This window comes from Orycteropus afer, unplaced genomic scaffold (genome assembly GCF_000298275.1).
Source record: "Orycteropus afer afer isolate SDZICR_OR568_19922 unplaced genomic scaffold, OryAfe1.0 scaffold00295, whole genome shotgun sequence".
NCBI classification, from domain to species: domain Eukaryota; kingdom Metazoa; phylum Chordata; class Mammalia; order Tubulidentata; family Orycteropodidae; genus Orycteropus; species Orycteropus afer.
In genome coordinates, this window is record NW_006921882.1 from 2454028 (window position 1) to 2468977 (window position 14950).

Genomic DNA, 14950 nt, shown 5'->3' on the forward strand with positions numbered 1-14950 from the left:
TCGATCCCTTTCCTGGGACCTTCAATGCTGCTGTCACCACGGATACCTTGGCTAATGAAAATGTAATTGGGAGGGAGAGATGTTTGCCCCAGATCCTCCACCCCTCTCCCCACCCACTGTACACCCTGAGGAGGATGAAGCTGACAGGTGGTCCGGGGCTGGGGCTGAAGGGCAAGATGGTGGAGGAAGGCCGCAGCAGGAGGTCTTCAGCCATAGCGCCCCAAAGGCCCAGGAAGGCCAATGACCCAGGAGGTTTCCAGACTCCACCTTCAGGAAAGGCTTGGTTCTGCACACCATCCAATCCCACCCAACAAGCACTCGCTACATGGGAGGCTGGACACAGAAGACAGGACATCAAGCCTGGCTCTTAAGATGCAGAAGATGGGACACCCAGCCTGGCTCTCAAGGTGCTGGTGAGGGGACTTGCAGGTGAGTTGACAGGGGCAGAACTTCATGAAGAGTGCAGGGATGGTGGTGGGGTGTGCTGGGCATGGAGGCTCTGGTGCCAGTAGAGCAGGGGCCTGGCAGGCCAGGCCAGTGCCTCACTGTGCCTGTTGGAGGCATGACAGCCTTTTACCTACTATCTGAGTGACCTCGGGCAGTGGAGGGTCTCCCAGAGCCCGCTGCCCCCTCTCGGGACACAGTATCCAAGTGCCCCACGGGGAGTGCCCTCCCGCAGACATGTCAGGGTAACAGCAAGCTGGTGTGAGTGCCATGCAGCCTCCTAGGCCACCTTCTTGGAGTGTAACATGCCCACACACAGAGCCAAGGCTCTGACAAGGCCTGCAGGACAGACAGCTAACTTTGCTCACTGCCACATCCCACCCCGTTACCTGAAGCATCGCTGTCTGGGGCCAGGCCCTGAGATGAGGCTCGTGGGACAATGACGGATTAGGGAGTACGCACAGGAGAGACCTGAAAAGGAGCCAGACGTGAGCCTGGGAAGGGGAGAGGGACACACCAGGGGGCTGGAGCGACCCAAGGCTCCATCCGGCAGTCACTCCTAGCAGGGGTGAGGAGCTGGAGTACGTCTACCCTCACATCCATGCCCTCCAGTCATGGGTCTAGGGAGGGGATGTGACCTCCCAGCCACTTCCTGCCCACCATGGTGGCAGACAAAGTTGCTCTGGAAGCCTCCAGTAGCTTCCAATACACCCACAGGGATTGGTGCGTGGGGGTGGAGGTTCCCCATCAACCAACATGAAGCAGGTCAAGGTCAAGGGACCTGGGAATAGGAGTGGACCTGGTGACATCTGCATATTCATAGGTTCAAGGTTCTGACAAGTCCTACAGAGTAGTCAGTTGTCTAACTTCACTCAATGCAAACGTATTTGGCCACGGAGCCCTCTATTCTACAAACGTTGCACAGTCCAGACCTCCGATTCCACCCACACCACCCCAGCCTGCCCTCCATCGTTGATCGTTTCATTAATGCTTCCGCTCACGCTAATATTGTCTGCTTTGGAGTCAGTTCCTTCCGGTCACTGAGGATGACCTCTGGCTTCTTGCTCATGTCCTCCAGGCCCAGCACCCCCATGGAGGAGAAGAAAAACAAACCTCTTGGAGAAGCTGGTGAATTCACTCACCAGCTCTTTAAGCTGCAGACCTCTACAGCGGCTTGGGGCAGCGGGGATCAGAGAGCTGTTCTCCCGCTGGAAAACGTGCAGCGTATGTATATTTAATAAAGTACAAAACTTTCTGTGCAAATGGAACATAAACCAATGCTGTCATTAGAGCCGCTGGCTGCGCGTCAGAGCTGTACGCAGAGCTGGCCGCAGCAGCAGGGAACTGGGCACCCACGGGAGGTGAGGCTTGACAGGCCAGCATGGCCAAGATCACTGGGTGGGTCAACAGGCCAGGGAGGACAGGCCATCAAGGGCTCTGATCACAGGGACCTGCCCAGTCTGACCTCCAGAACTCCCTCCCTGTGGTCCAGCGGCCTGAAGGGCTGAGCATGAGGCGGGGCAGCCAGAACCCTGGACTCCTCAGCCAGCGTCCCCTGTGTTCTCATCGCTTAGAATAACACCCAGACTCCCCGTCAGGGCCCCCAGGCCCCACACGGTGTAGCTGCTGCCTGTATCTCCCAGCTCACCGCCCCCCAACAGCCCCTGGCTCACTCTGTGCCAGCCCCACAGGTCTTCTTTCTGCTTCTTGAACAAACAAAATCTGTCCCCACCTCAGGGCCTTTGCACCTGCTGCTTCCTCTGCCCAGAATGCTCTTGCCCCAGAGCCCCATTGGCTGGTTCTTTCTCATCATTCAGGCCTCAGCTCCAATACCCCTTGCCCCAGGGAGGCCCTCTCTACTAGCCGAGTCAAAACAAACCTCACCGCCACTCCATCACAGTCCAGCTTGCTGTTGTTGTTGTTATGTGCTGTCGAGCCAGACCCAACTCATAGTGACCCCTCCCTGGGTTTCTGAGGCAGTATCAGCCACTTCCATTTCTTCACAGTACTTTCCTTGCCCAACATTCATTTTATTTGTTGGTTTCCTTAACCATTACCGGCTTTCTCCACTGGAGTGTGGTCTCCACAACTGCCTTTGTTCACCACTGGGCTCCGTCAACCAAGAAGGATGACTGGCACAAAGTAAGTGCTCAACAAACACTTGAGAGGATGGATGGATGAATGGATGGAGAGATGGAGGGGTAGGTGGGTGGACAGATGATGGATGATGCATGATGGGGGCCTGGGTGATGGATAATGAGTGGATGAGAGGGTGGGTAGATGGATGGATCTATAGCTCAGGGACCAGAAGTGAAACATTATTATGCGGCTCCAGGGACCCATGAAAGGCAAATGTCCCCTGGAGCTGGCTGAGACACCAGTCACAGATCTGACACCATTTCCCCAAGATTTTATGGCCTGAGGTACAGATTGCATTTGGGGCCCTGTGGAGGCAGGAGGCCAGAATGGTTTGTAAAAGAGGAAAGTGAGGACCAGCCAGCCCCAGGTTGGACCTCGATACTGGGATGAAGGAATTCCCAGGAGGGGGTCCCAGACACAAGAGTCACCCCACTTTCCATGGAGCCCCACCCGGCCTACATGCAGCATGCTCCTTCTGGCCCCTGGCTGGGGTCCCAGCCTCCAGAAGCAGCACCCCAAGGGTTAAGACCCTCCCAGCAGCTCCCAGCCACCCCGCCCCTGCACTGGGGTAACAATGTCGGCGGAAGTCCGGCAGAGAAACTTCCGTATGGAGTTTTTTAATTAAATCTATTTATAATGTATACCCTGCCTGCTTCCAAAAAGGATTTGAGCTGGTTTATGATAAACGACACATAGAAGGCAAAGACTGTTAACTAGAAAGAGAAAAATCAAGAAAACTCCACAGGACGACGAAGAAGCAAGTCTGTCAGAGACCCGGGCTTAGGGAAGCAGGGACAAGAGGTCCCTGCCTGGCCCCCTGAGTCCTGGCAGCTGAGGCAAAGAGGGAAATCATTGCTGTGGCCCCCAAGTCTCCCTGCCCGAGGAAAGGAGACAGGCTACTGTCCCAGCAGCTGCACGCAGGTAACCGGCTGGGCAGGTGGTGAGCCGGGAGAAGTCTGCCTTGGCCTTGGCCTTGGCTGGCTGCTCCTTCCCAGTCCTTTCTGCTCTCCTTGGAACTCTCGCTTCCTGCAACCCAACTCCATCTTCACGGCACCGGCTGGCAGCAGCCTGTCGTCCTCCCTGCTGGCACCCCCTGCCACCCCCTGGGACACCCCTTGTAGGGGACATTGGGTCCAACACCCATTCCGGCCCAGCACCCAGTCCCCTTCTTCTGTAACATCACCCTACTTCTACTGTGGAGAACCCCCCGTTCTGGTTCCCTAGTGCCACTCTAACAGAAGATACCACAAATGGGATGGCCTTAACAAACAGGAGTCTATTCTTACAATTTGGAGGCTTTAAGTTCGAGTTCAAAGTGCCAGGATCTAGGCGCTGGGTGAAAGCCCCTCAATCTTGGGCTTCAGATATGCCTCCTGCTCCCGGCTCACTGAAGCTAGAGGCTTTTCTTCACTCAGACAGCTGTTGAAACTGACAAGCCCAAGGTTGACAAGTAAAAAGGCACAGTCCCCATGCTACCAAACCACACGGCAGGCCGTTAATTCAAGTCCATTGGAAGTCCCAAGGTTAGCAGAGCATGGCAGCCTGCTGAACAATGACACAGCTACATGCAGGGTTCAAGTGTGCCATAAACTAGAGACCATTCCCCAAGACTTCTCCTTATATACAGGAAGCAAATTAGCACATTCCCTAAGGCAGCTACTCAACTGCTCACAGTAGATTCCACCACGGAATTGATTGCCAGTCTCATCATTGGGAATACTACATCCAGCTGCCCAGCCACTCAACCAGGCCCAGCCAAGCTGACACAGAAACTTAACTATCACACCCCCTCACCTGTTTTTAGTCCACACTGTGTGGATCAGACTCACTCCTTCACTTCTGAATCTAAGGGTGGGCGTGTAACCCCAGCCAGTCCAGTCTGCATGAAGACTGGGGTCTTTACTGGAACTTGTAGAAAGGGAAGCTCTTCCTGTGGCTTCGGGCCAAACAGTGGACAGGCAAATAGGGCAAACACTTTCATCAGGTACACAGTCCTTGGAGCAATCAGTTACAGGTGAACAGAAGGGCAGTGTTTGCACAGGGAGAGAATTGGTGGGAGAAGGGGAGGGCAGGAGTGCATGGGAGGGAAGGACACAGGGAAGAGGTCACTACGGGGAGGAAGTGGGAGGGGAGCTGTTACATTGTGGGGAATAACAGTCAATGTCATGAGACAAAATGTGTACAAACTTCTGTATGGCAAATGAAATTGCTCTGTAAACTTTCACCCAAATCACAATAACATTAAAAAGAAGAAGAAGAAGAAAGAAAGGAATGGTCTACCACTGGAGTTGCTGACTGGTGGATGCAAGCATGGAGCTGCAGACGGTCACCTTTGCTACCAGCAGGGGAGAGTGTGTCCAGGAATGATGCCAATGCAGAAGAAAGCAGAACAGACGGATGCTGGGAGGGGGGTCTCCAGGTCCTGAAGATCTCACTTGAGCACCTGGATCCAGCTGTTCCTGAAGCTGGTGTTCTCTGGTAAAAGAATGTATAAAGTCCCTTTTGCTAGCTTACACCAACTGAGTTGGGCTGAGTTTCGTTGTAAATAAAAGCAGCCTGGCTACTCACGCAGAGAACTTTAAGGCCTGTCCATTGCAGGCCCTGTCATCCACTTGGTTTAGGAACGTGTCCCTGTGGTCATGACCCTTTCTGCTTTCTCCTCTCCCTCTCACTCCCATTGCCACTCACTGGACCTAAACTGCTCCACCATGGAGCCCTCTCCAGTCCCTCTCCTCCTCTCCTCTTTCCCCCCTGTCTTTCTCACCTCCTTCCCTGCCAGCCCCATCTCCCCTTGCTTCCACTAAATGTGTCCTTTGACCTCAGGGAGGCCTCCTGACTCTTGACCCCTACACGTTCTCCCTATCCATCAGCTCCTTCCAGGCCTCGCTTCTGTCGCTTTCCCATGGGACCCCGTGGAAATCACACGGCAACAGTGAGTGCCTACAGGTGAGAACACTGAGGCTCAGAGAGGTTAAGAAAGCTGCCCAAGGCCACAGAGCTGGGATCTGAATGTGGGTCGTCCACTCCCAGGTGACTGACCTTTCACCCTCCTCCTCCCACATTTCTCCCACAGCTTGCATTGTAGAAATGCCCTATAATCTGCATTCCCTCCTTCCACACTTGGAGGGTTGGGCACAGCCAAGGAAAGCAAACATTGCCCCCATTCTGATTTGCAGATCGACCCCTGTCCCCTCCTTCCCTGTGGTCTCCTTTGACTTCACCATTTGAACAATATCAAACATTTTCTATTCCCTCCCTGTCCCATTGCTCCTGCAGTTGCCTCTTTCTGGAAGGTTCTTTGCTTCCTTCTGATCCTGGATAACTCTTACTCCTCTAAATACATGGTGGACACGGGGAGATGACAGGGTGGTGGCACTTGTATGCATGACATCAGTAGAAACAGTCAAAACTGACCAACTGCAGAGTAAATAGAGTGAAGGGAGAGACACTGTTTTCCATGTACCTGGCATCACGCATCCCACTAGCCTGGGTGGGCAGGGCAGCAATACCTATTAAAGCCTGAAATGTACACGTGCTTCAGCCCAGCAAGTCTCCTCTGTCCTGGGGAAGCAGCCATGGAGACACACAGGCAGGGATGACATGATTCAGGGAGCATGGTCTGAAATGCTAACAACTGCCACTAACCCAGATCCCCGTCAGCCAAAGAGGGGGGAGAGATGCTCACGGTCCCCAACCTGGAATGCTGTGCAGCAGATGAGAAGAATGCGGGAGGCCTCAGAACATTAGACACAGGATTGCCAGGTGACCCAGCAATTCTGCTCCCAAGTATATGCCCCAAAGAACTGAAAACAGGTGTTCACAGAAAACGTATACACCAACGTTCATAGCCTTAGCCACAATAACCAAGATAGAAACAAGCTAAATATCCACCACCTGAAGAATGGAGAAGCAGAATGTAGTGTCTCCATAGGTGCCCTGGTGGTACAGTGGTTAAATGCTCAGCTCTAACCAGAAGGTTGGTGGTTTGAACCCACTAGCCACTCCGTGGGAGAAAGATGAGGCGGGTGGCTTCTGTAAAGATGATAGCCTTGGAAACGCTATGGGACTCTTCTACTCTGTCCTACTGGGTCTCTGTGAGTTGGAATCAACTCGATGGCAATTCATAGTTGCTCTACAGGACGGAGGGGAACTTCCTCATGGGCTTTCCAAGGCATCATCTTTACAGAAGCCGACTGCCGTCATCTTTCTCCCACGGAGCAGCTGGTGGGTGTGTCTGGCAGTCGAGTGCTTTGTCCTCGCACCTCCAGGCCTCCCTCTGCTGTGCTTGGCTTTGTATAAATACTCTTTAGAGCATGTCAAGAAATTCATATTCAGGTTGCTTAATGCTATTTCACGCCTGTTGTGGTTAGGTGCCATCGAGTAGGTTTCAACTCACAGCAGCCCTGCGGACAGCGGAACGAAACCCTGCCCGGTCGCGCACCAGCCCCACCGTCGTTGCCGGGCCTCAGCCCACTGTTGCAGCCCCTGGCCGGCCCGTCTCACAGAGGCTCTTCCTCCCTTTCCCTGACCTCTACTTTCAAAAGCATGATGTCCTTCTCCAGGACTGGTCCCTCCTGATAACGTGTCCGAAGCACGTGAGACAGAGTCTCACCATCCTTGCTTCTAAGGAGCAGTTTGGCTGTACTTCCTCCAAGACAGATAGATGTGTTTGTTCTTTTGACAGTGCATAGGATAGTCAATATTTTGTTTGTCCACCATAATTAAATGCATCAATTCTTTTTCAATCTTCCTTATTTATTGTCCAGTTTTTGCATACATATGAGGCCATTGAAAATACCACAGCTTGGACCAGGTGCACCTTAGTCCTCAAAGTGACATCCTTGCTTTTTAACAAACACTTTAAGGAGGTCTTTTGCAGCAGATCTGCCCAATGCCATATGTCATTTCATTTCTTGAGTGATGCTTCCATGAGCATTGATTGTGGATCCAAGTAAAACAAAACCTTTGACCACTTCAATTTATTCCATTTCATACCTCAAACTCAAAGCACCAAACCCAGTGCCATCAAGTTGATTCTGATTCACAGTGACCCCCCTTAAGTTTCTAAGGCTATAAATCTTCATGGAAGCAGACTGCCTCATCTTTCTTCTGTGGAACAGCTGGTGGCTTTGAACCAGTAACCTCTTGCTTGGCATCCAAATGCCTTACCCACTGTGCCACCACAGCTCCTTACCTAGAGCCTTCTTTCTCACCCTTGGCATTTCCTCTTCTTTATTAGCCTTGTGCTTTCAACTCACGCACTTTAACCAGCCTTCACTGGAACATTTTCTGGAGCAGCCTAGTGGGCAGGGTCCCAGACTCCCAAAAGCTCCCAGCCCTTCAGGGAAACAAGCCCACAGACAGACCCTTTCCTATGGTGGGTAGTGGGTGGCCATAAAAATATCCTGCTCAGTGGACTGATTGCAGACAGCCCATTGATGACCTCTTGGGAGAAGATTCTGAAAGAAGTGTCCCCAGGATCCCTGAGGCTAGGGTTACCAACAATTACCTGGGAGGCTTATTAAAACCAGATCCTAAGCTGGACCCCAGACCTGCTGAAGCAGCGGGCTTAGACTGGGGGCCCTCCACCCAGGCAAGCCTGGGAGCTCCAGCAGCAGATGCCCCCCCTTGTGCTCCAGAGCCACATTCCTCCCTGCTCCACACAAGCCCTTTCTCCTGCTGGTCCACGGGGCCCTGGGGTGACAGCCAGTCACATTTCCCATAGACTTTCCAGGCCTCTACTACCACAGAGACCCCTGGAAAATACCATGCCCCAAGGTGGGAAGCTTTTGAGCTACATGAGGAGCCTCAGCAGCAAAGCCAGCCCACACCCCTCAGCAGGGATCGATAACCTGGAGCTGGAAATGATTTGGGTTCAGGAAATAAGTGTGAGATTGGATCTGAGCTACCAATTAGCCAGAGCCCCAGCCTCTGCCAGTGGGCCTGTTTGCCCAAGGTGATGGGCGGCTTATGGAGGTGATGAGCCTTTTACGTGCCACCCTGTGCCCTCCTGGCCTCTTCCCTGGTCCATTTAGCTGCCTAAATCAAGACATCTCGGTCCACAGTGACTGCTAGGTATTCATGCATCGGGTTGCCTTCCTCTCCCCTTGTAATCTAAATCTAATTTATTGGCCCAGGGACATAGGCAGCAGCCGACGCACGGAGCTGGTGTGCAGCTGAGAATATAATGTACAGCGTTTCGGTGTAATAAGGCTCTTTATAGAAGGCATTAAGTAGGGTCTGGCTCCAAGCGTCGACAAAGCCCATGATTAATTCCTGCCTGGAAAATACCTCCGTTCCAGGCTTTGGAAGGCTCTGTGGGATGCAATAGAGATGCAGTGCCCTGGCTTCTCATGCTGCTGTTCCAGCTTTGTGGTTTATAAGATCAGCCGGAGCTGTGCTCCCTGAGGCCGGGGGCATGTTTTACGGGCACCTTTCCCAAGGCTAGCCAGGATGATAGGGGTCCCCTAAGTGCATGTGGAATTAATTTGGATGGAAGGGGAGTGAATGTTACTCTTCTCCCACTTGTTAGGTTCTTAGGCGTGACTTCCTCCTCTGCAGGTGATCCACCTCCAAGGCCAGTGAACAACGGTGATGCTCAGGCCACTAGCCACACAGGAAGTCCCTCACTGGGCCACCTCTCCGATCACTGCCCCCAACCCCACAGTGCATCCGGCCCAGAGCACAGTACCCACTCAGTCCATGGCCCCTACCATCTGAGTCCCAAACCAGCAAGCCATGGGTGACATCCAGCCACAGAAAATTGTCTTACGCAATTTTTTTTTTAAAAAAATTGTAATCCTCTGCTACAATGTCACATCAGGAGAGATCTCATAAACGTCTCAGTTTCCTGTTCCCACCAAAACACTGGCGGCCCGGCTACTTTCTGTGGAGGCGTGGGCTCTGCTCTACCACGACCAGCACCTGCCCCTATCTCACACACTTGTCCCACTCATCTTATTTATAGCACCTACCCGGCCCTTTTAGGTCCCAGAGTTTGCAACCCCTAAACAGGCCACTCAGAGAGTCCTGGTGGTGCAATGCTTAAGTGCTCGGCTGCCAACTGAAAGGTCGGGGGTTTGAACCCTCTAGTCACTCCATGGGAGACGGATGTGGCAGTCTGCTTCTGTAAAGATGACAGCCTTGGAAGCCTTTGGAGTGAGCTCTACTCTGTCCTACAGGGTCACTATGAGTTGGGATCAACTCGATGGCAATGGGTTTAATGGGAAAATGAGACACTGGATATTCTGTGGGAACAGGTCTGCACTAGGTATGTCCTGGCGGCCCTTCTCATCTACTGTTCACCCTTGTCCACCCCACTCTGTGCCCCAGGAGGTGGCTCTATGCAGACCACTCAGCAAGCTCCTGGGCCTCCAGGTCCTGGGCCTCTCGGTCCTGGAGGCCCCACAGGAGCCCCGGGAATGTCCCCTCTGCTGGCTCTCTTCCTGCCAGTTTGCACTGTCTCTGGGACCCTAAAGGCCACATCTCCAACCAAGTGACCTCCCTTACAGCCACCCTCTCCAGGCTCCTGTCCTTGTTCCATTCTTTTGGCCTTGAGCCCAAGGCCAGGAAGAGCCCCTCATGTCCCCAGGCCCGGGGAACTACATCAGGCCCTGCTGCTCATGCTAACTCGTGCCCACACCTGCACACATTTAGAGCATGGCTTTATCAAATCTCAGACGACCCACTTCCTGCCTGGACTGCGGCGGGAGCTCATCTTTGTGAGCACATGGTAGGTGTGTGCTCCCTGCTGGATGAATGATGGACCTGCCCTGTCTCCTCTGGGCTTCTCCCTGAGACTTATCAGCGGCTGTGGAATCAGCCTGCGACTCACGGTGAAGGAAGCACTGTCATGTCCCACACCACCCCCTTGACTGGCGCTGGCTGGCCCACTGGGATCCACAGGGTTGCATTTGCTGGTTATCAGAAGTGGGTTGCCAGGCCTGTCTTCCTAGCGCTTTCCTCCTAGTCTGGCAGCTCTGCTGAAACCTGTTCAGCACAATGGCAACATGAAAGGCTCCACGGACAGATGAGTGGTGGCAGCATTGAGCAGGAACTGAACCTGGGTCCCCCACATGGAAGGCGAAAAGTCTATGCCTGAATCACACTCCCCCCCCCACACACCATCAGTCCTCAAAGGGGAGCTGATCACATGTAGCCCTTCCCCCACAGCAATGACCCCCCCCCGACACACACACACACACCTTATCTCACTCAGCACTGGACCCCTCGGGTAGGTCTCTGTAGCGGTTGTTTGTGTGTCAACCTGGCTGGGCCTGGTTGAGTGGCTGGGCAGCTGGCGGTAGTTATTCCCCATGATGAGAGTGGCAATCAACTCCATGGTGGGATCTACCACAAGCAGCTGAGTAGCTACTTTGGGATGTGGTCTGCTTCTTATATATAAGCAGCAGCTTTGGGAATGGTCTCCAGCTTATGGCACGCTTGGACCCTGCGTGTAGCCGTGTCATTGTTCAGCAGCCTGCCATGCTCTGCCGACCTTGGGACCTATGATGGACTTGAATTAATGGCCTGCCATGTGGTTTGGTAACATTGGGACTGTGCCATTTTATTTGTCGACCTTGGGCTTGTTAGCCTCAGCAGCCAGTACTTGCCTAAGTGAAGAAAAGCCTCTAGCTCCAATGGGCCGGGAGCAAGAGGCAGAGCTGAAGCCCAAGGTCAAGGGGTTTTCACCCAGCACCTAGACCCTGGCACTTTGAACTCGAACTTAAAGCCTCCAAATTGTAAGAATAAACTCCTGTTTGTTAAGACCATCCCATTTGTGGTATATTCTTGTCAGAGCGGCACCAGGGAACCAGAACAGTCTCCCATTCCAGAAACTGCACTCGTTTCCTTTCCCAGAATCCATTGAGCCCATGCATTCTGCGAAACCATAAACAAAGCGTGTTTTAAATCACACTGGGGACACAGGGCCAGCCCTCATCCCCAGGACTCTGGATGGGAATACAGCCTGCCACCAAGTCTTTTAACATGGCCCCCAGAAAGCCAAGGCCTTTGCTGAGCAAGATGCTCCTGGAGGCAGAGGTGAGACCTGGCCACCTGGCACTTCTGAGTGGTTTCTGCACTGTTGGGATGGAAAATAGCACCATCGACTGCACCTCTGTGGGTACCAGCAAGGCCCTGCCCTCGGCCGGCTCAGGGAGTCCCGCCAGGGCACACGCTTCGTCCTCAGCCTGAGCACACTGGGGACACATCTTACTAGGGTGTGCTGAGCTTCCGTTACCAGAGGACCTCATGCCAGCTCCATTTTACACAAGGGTTAACAGAGGCTCAGGAATGACACGTCTCCCTCCCAGAATCCAGAGCCAGCCGGAGGAAGTGGGAAGACTGAGTCTCCCCCCTGCCACAGCAGCCACCACTGATCTCCTTGACACAGGGCTGGAGGATTTGCCTGGAGACCCCTGGCCCCTGGTGCTGACGAAGAGGCCAGACCCCCAGGCAGGGGGTTGAGGAGCTCAGAGGCATGCGGGCCGTCTGCAGACATTGGCTCTCACGGGGCTCCTTGGCTGGTCATGGAGAAGTGATGGGCAGCAGTGGGCCAGGCTGGCGTGAGGGAAGATGAACCTGCAGGCCACAGCCCTATTGGTGTGCAGGGAGCAGCTGCCTGGTGTCTGCCGGGGCAGCCACAGAACGAAGCCCCAGCTAAGAGAGCAGCTCCTCGCAGCAGTTCACACAGGCTGTGCGACTCGCTCACGTAATAAACACTTACTGAGCACCTAGTGAGTGCCAGCAGTGGGCGGGGGCTGGGGTAAAGCAGATGGGGTCCCAGCCCTCAGCAAGCCTGCTGTCAGGTGAGGGAGCCAGGGAGACCTAGTGAGAGGTGTGCTCCAAACAGCCGAAGTTTATTAAAGAAAGAGAAAAGAATCCTACCCTGTAACTTGCTTCTTTTGATAACACAACAATAAAAACAGCATCCAAAGAAACTCTAAACCCAGCGCAGAAAAACATTTCCTGGTCACTGCTTCCTCTCCCCCAGCTCTCTCCCAGGAGCCTTGAATGTACAGTGGATAAGAACTCAACTGTTCAACCGAAAGGTTGGTGGTTTGAAACCATCAGCTTCTCCAGGGAGAAAGATGTGGCAGTCTGCTTCCATAAAAATGACAGCCTTGGGAGATAGGGCAGATCTGCCCTGTCCTGCAGGGTCACTGAGTCCAAACGGACTCCACGGCAGTGGGTTTTGGTTTTCTGGTAATGCTCTCCCAGCCTCCATTTCCTACAGAAACTCCTGTCCACGTGATCACCGTCCCCCAAACTCACTCTGACCCATGACACTGCCACACAGAACTGTCTCCTTTGTCGCCCGTTTCTCTCCTTCTTTTCATGTAGATTTTGCCACCTCTCCACCTGGAAGGCAGTAGCCCCTACCTTTCTCCTTGCCTCTTCCCTTCTCAGCTCAACCTCTGAATCTTGGCTTATAGGAGACTAACTGTACCTTTCAGCCTACTTGTAACAATCCTGGTTTATGCTTACTGTCCTAACAAACAAACAAACAAACAAAAAAAACAACCTCACTGCCATCAAGTCAGATCTGACTCATAGCGACCCCCATCCCTTGGGTTTCTGAGGCAGTATCACTACAGAAGTAGATTGCCCAACTTTCCTTCTGAGGAGTGGCTGGTGGGTTTGAACCTCCAGACTTCTGGTTAGCAGTCAAATGCCTTAGGCACTATGCTACCAGAGCTCCTACTGTCCTAACATAATGTTTAATATACCCCTTTCAGCTTTAAGGGTGTCTTAGTTTGGATAATAAATTATATGGCTTCTGCACCTCCTTGGTGCAGCCTGTCCCCACCCCTAAAACCCTCTCTAAGTGGGCTCCCCCATGTCATTCTCTTCCATGATAGCACGCTCATTTTCTTCATGGGCTTCTTACTTTGAAATGTACTGATTTGTTTGTGCACAGGGAATTTGTTTTGTTCTCCATCTCCTCCAGGACCAACACAATGCTTGGAACATAGTAATTACTAAATACATATGTGGTGAATGGATGAATAAATGGTGGAACGGACAGATGGAGGGAGGAAGGGATGATAAGAGGGAGGGCTGATGGATGGATAGATGGATGGATAGATAGACGGATGGATGGATGGATGGATAGATGGATGGATGGATGGATAGACGGATGGATGGATGGATGGATGGTGAGAAAGAAGGAAGGAGGGAGGGATAGATAGATGGACGGATGGATGGTGAGAAAGAAGGAAGGAGGGAGGGCTGGAAGGATGGATGCATGGATGGTGGGAAGGACAGTGGGGTGGACAAATGTTAGGAGAGATGGTGAGAGGGAGGGTTAAATGAATGGATGGTGAGAAAGAGGGAAGAATGGATGGGTGGGTGGATTTTAGGGAGACCAGATAGGAGGCTGCTGTAGTCATCCAACTGAGAGAGGGCGGTGTCCTAGGTGGAGTTGGACTGCATTTCCACTCTACCTAGAACTCCCCCAACACAAGAACAATTACTGTTGAGCCCCATGATTGCTTTCTGGATGCTGGGGTGCTATATGAGCACTCTCTTGCTCTATGCTCCTGGGGGGGCAGGTACAATTGCTACACATAAGGAAATGGAGGTTCAGAGAGTTTCATCCACTTGGCTAAGGTCAGGCATCACACCAGCTCTGTCTTCTAGATCATGTGGCTCAGACTCCATGCTGCTACCTCCCTCCTGCCAGTAAAGGTGAGCACTGCTCTGTTGGCCCCAGATTTCCCATGTAACTGTTCATGTGTTACATGCCTGGGTCTCTGCCATTATAGGGTTCTAAGGAACACTTATTAACACAAGGGGCTGCCATGACTTGGAATCAACTTGATAGCAACTGCTTTGGCTTGGTTTGGTTTTGATCAACCAAGGGACTCTTGTGGCTTTAGGGAAGGGCAATTCAGAGGTACCCATAGGATCCATATGATCCTATATGGGTAGGTTCGAGGTTCACCTCTGCCTGCCCAGAGGTGCTGCTTCCTGGCATTGGCATGGGTCACCATCTCTTTTTCCTGCCCTGAAGCTGTTTTCATGACAATGAGCTTCTACCTCAAGAAATAACAGGGACTTTGCCTCTAGTGTAGGATGTTTGGGGAGTGAAGACTCAGGCCAGGGCCCAAACAGTAAATCCAAACTGTTTTCACCCTCACCTCAGCATAGCGAAGTCTGTTTGAGTCTTAACACCATCCACTACTCTCTGTCTTCAACTCCACCTAGGACACCACCCTCTGTCCTTGGGTAACTGCAGCAGCCTCCTATCAGATTTCCCTAAAATTCACCCATCCATCCACCCATCCACTGATCTCTCCATCCATCCATCCATCCATCCATCCACTGATCTCTCCATCCATCCATCCATCCATCCATCCATCCA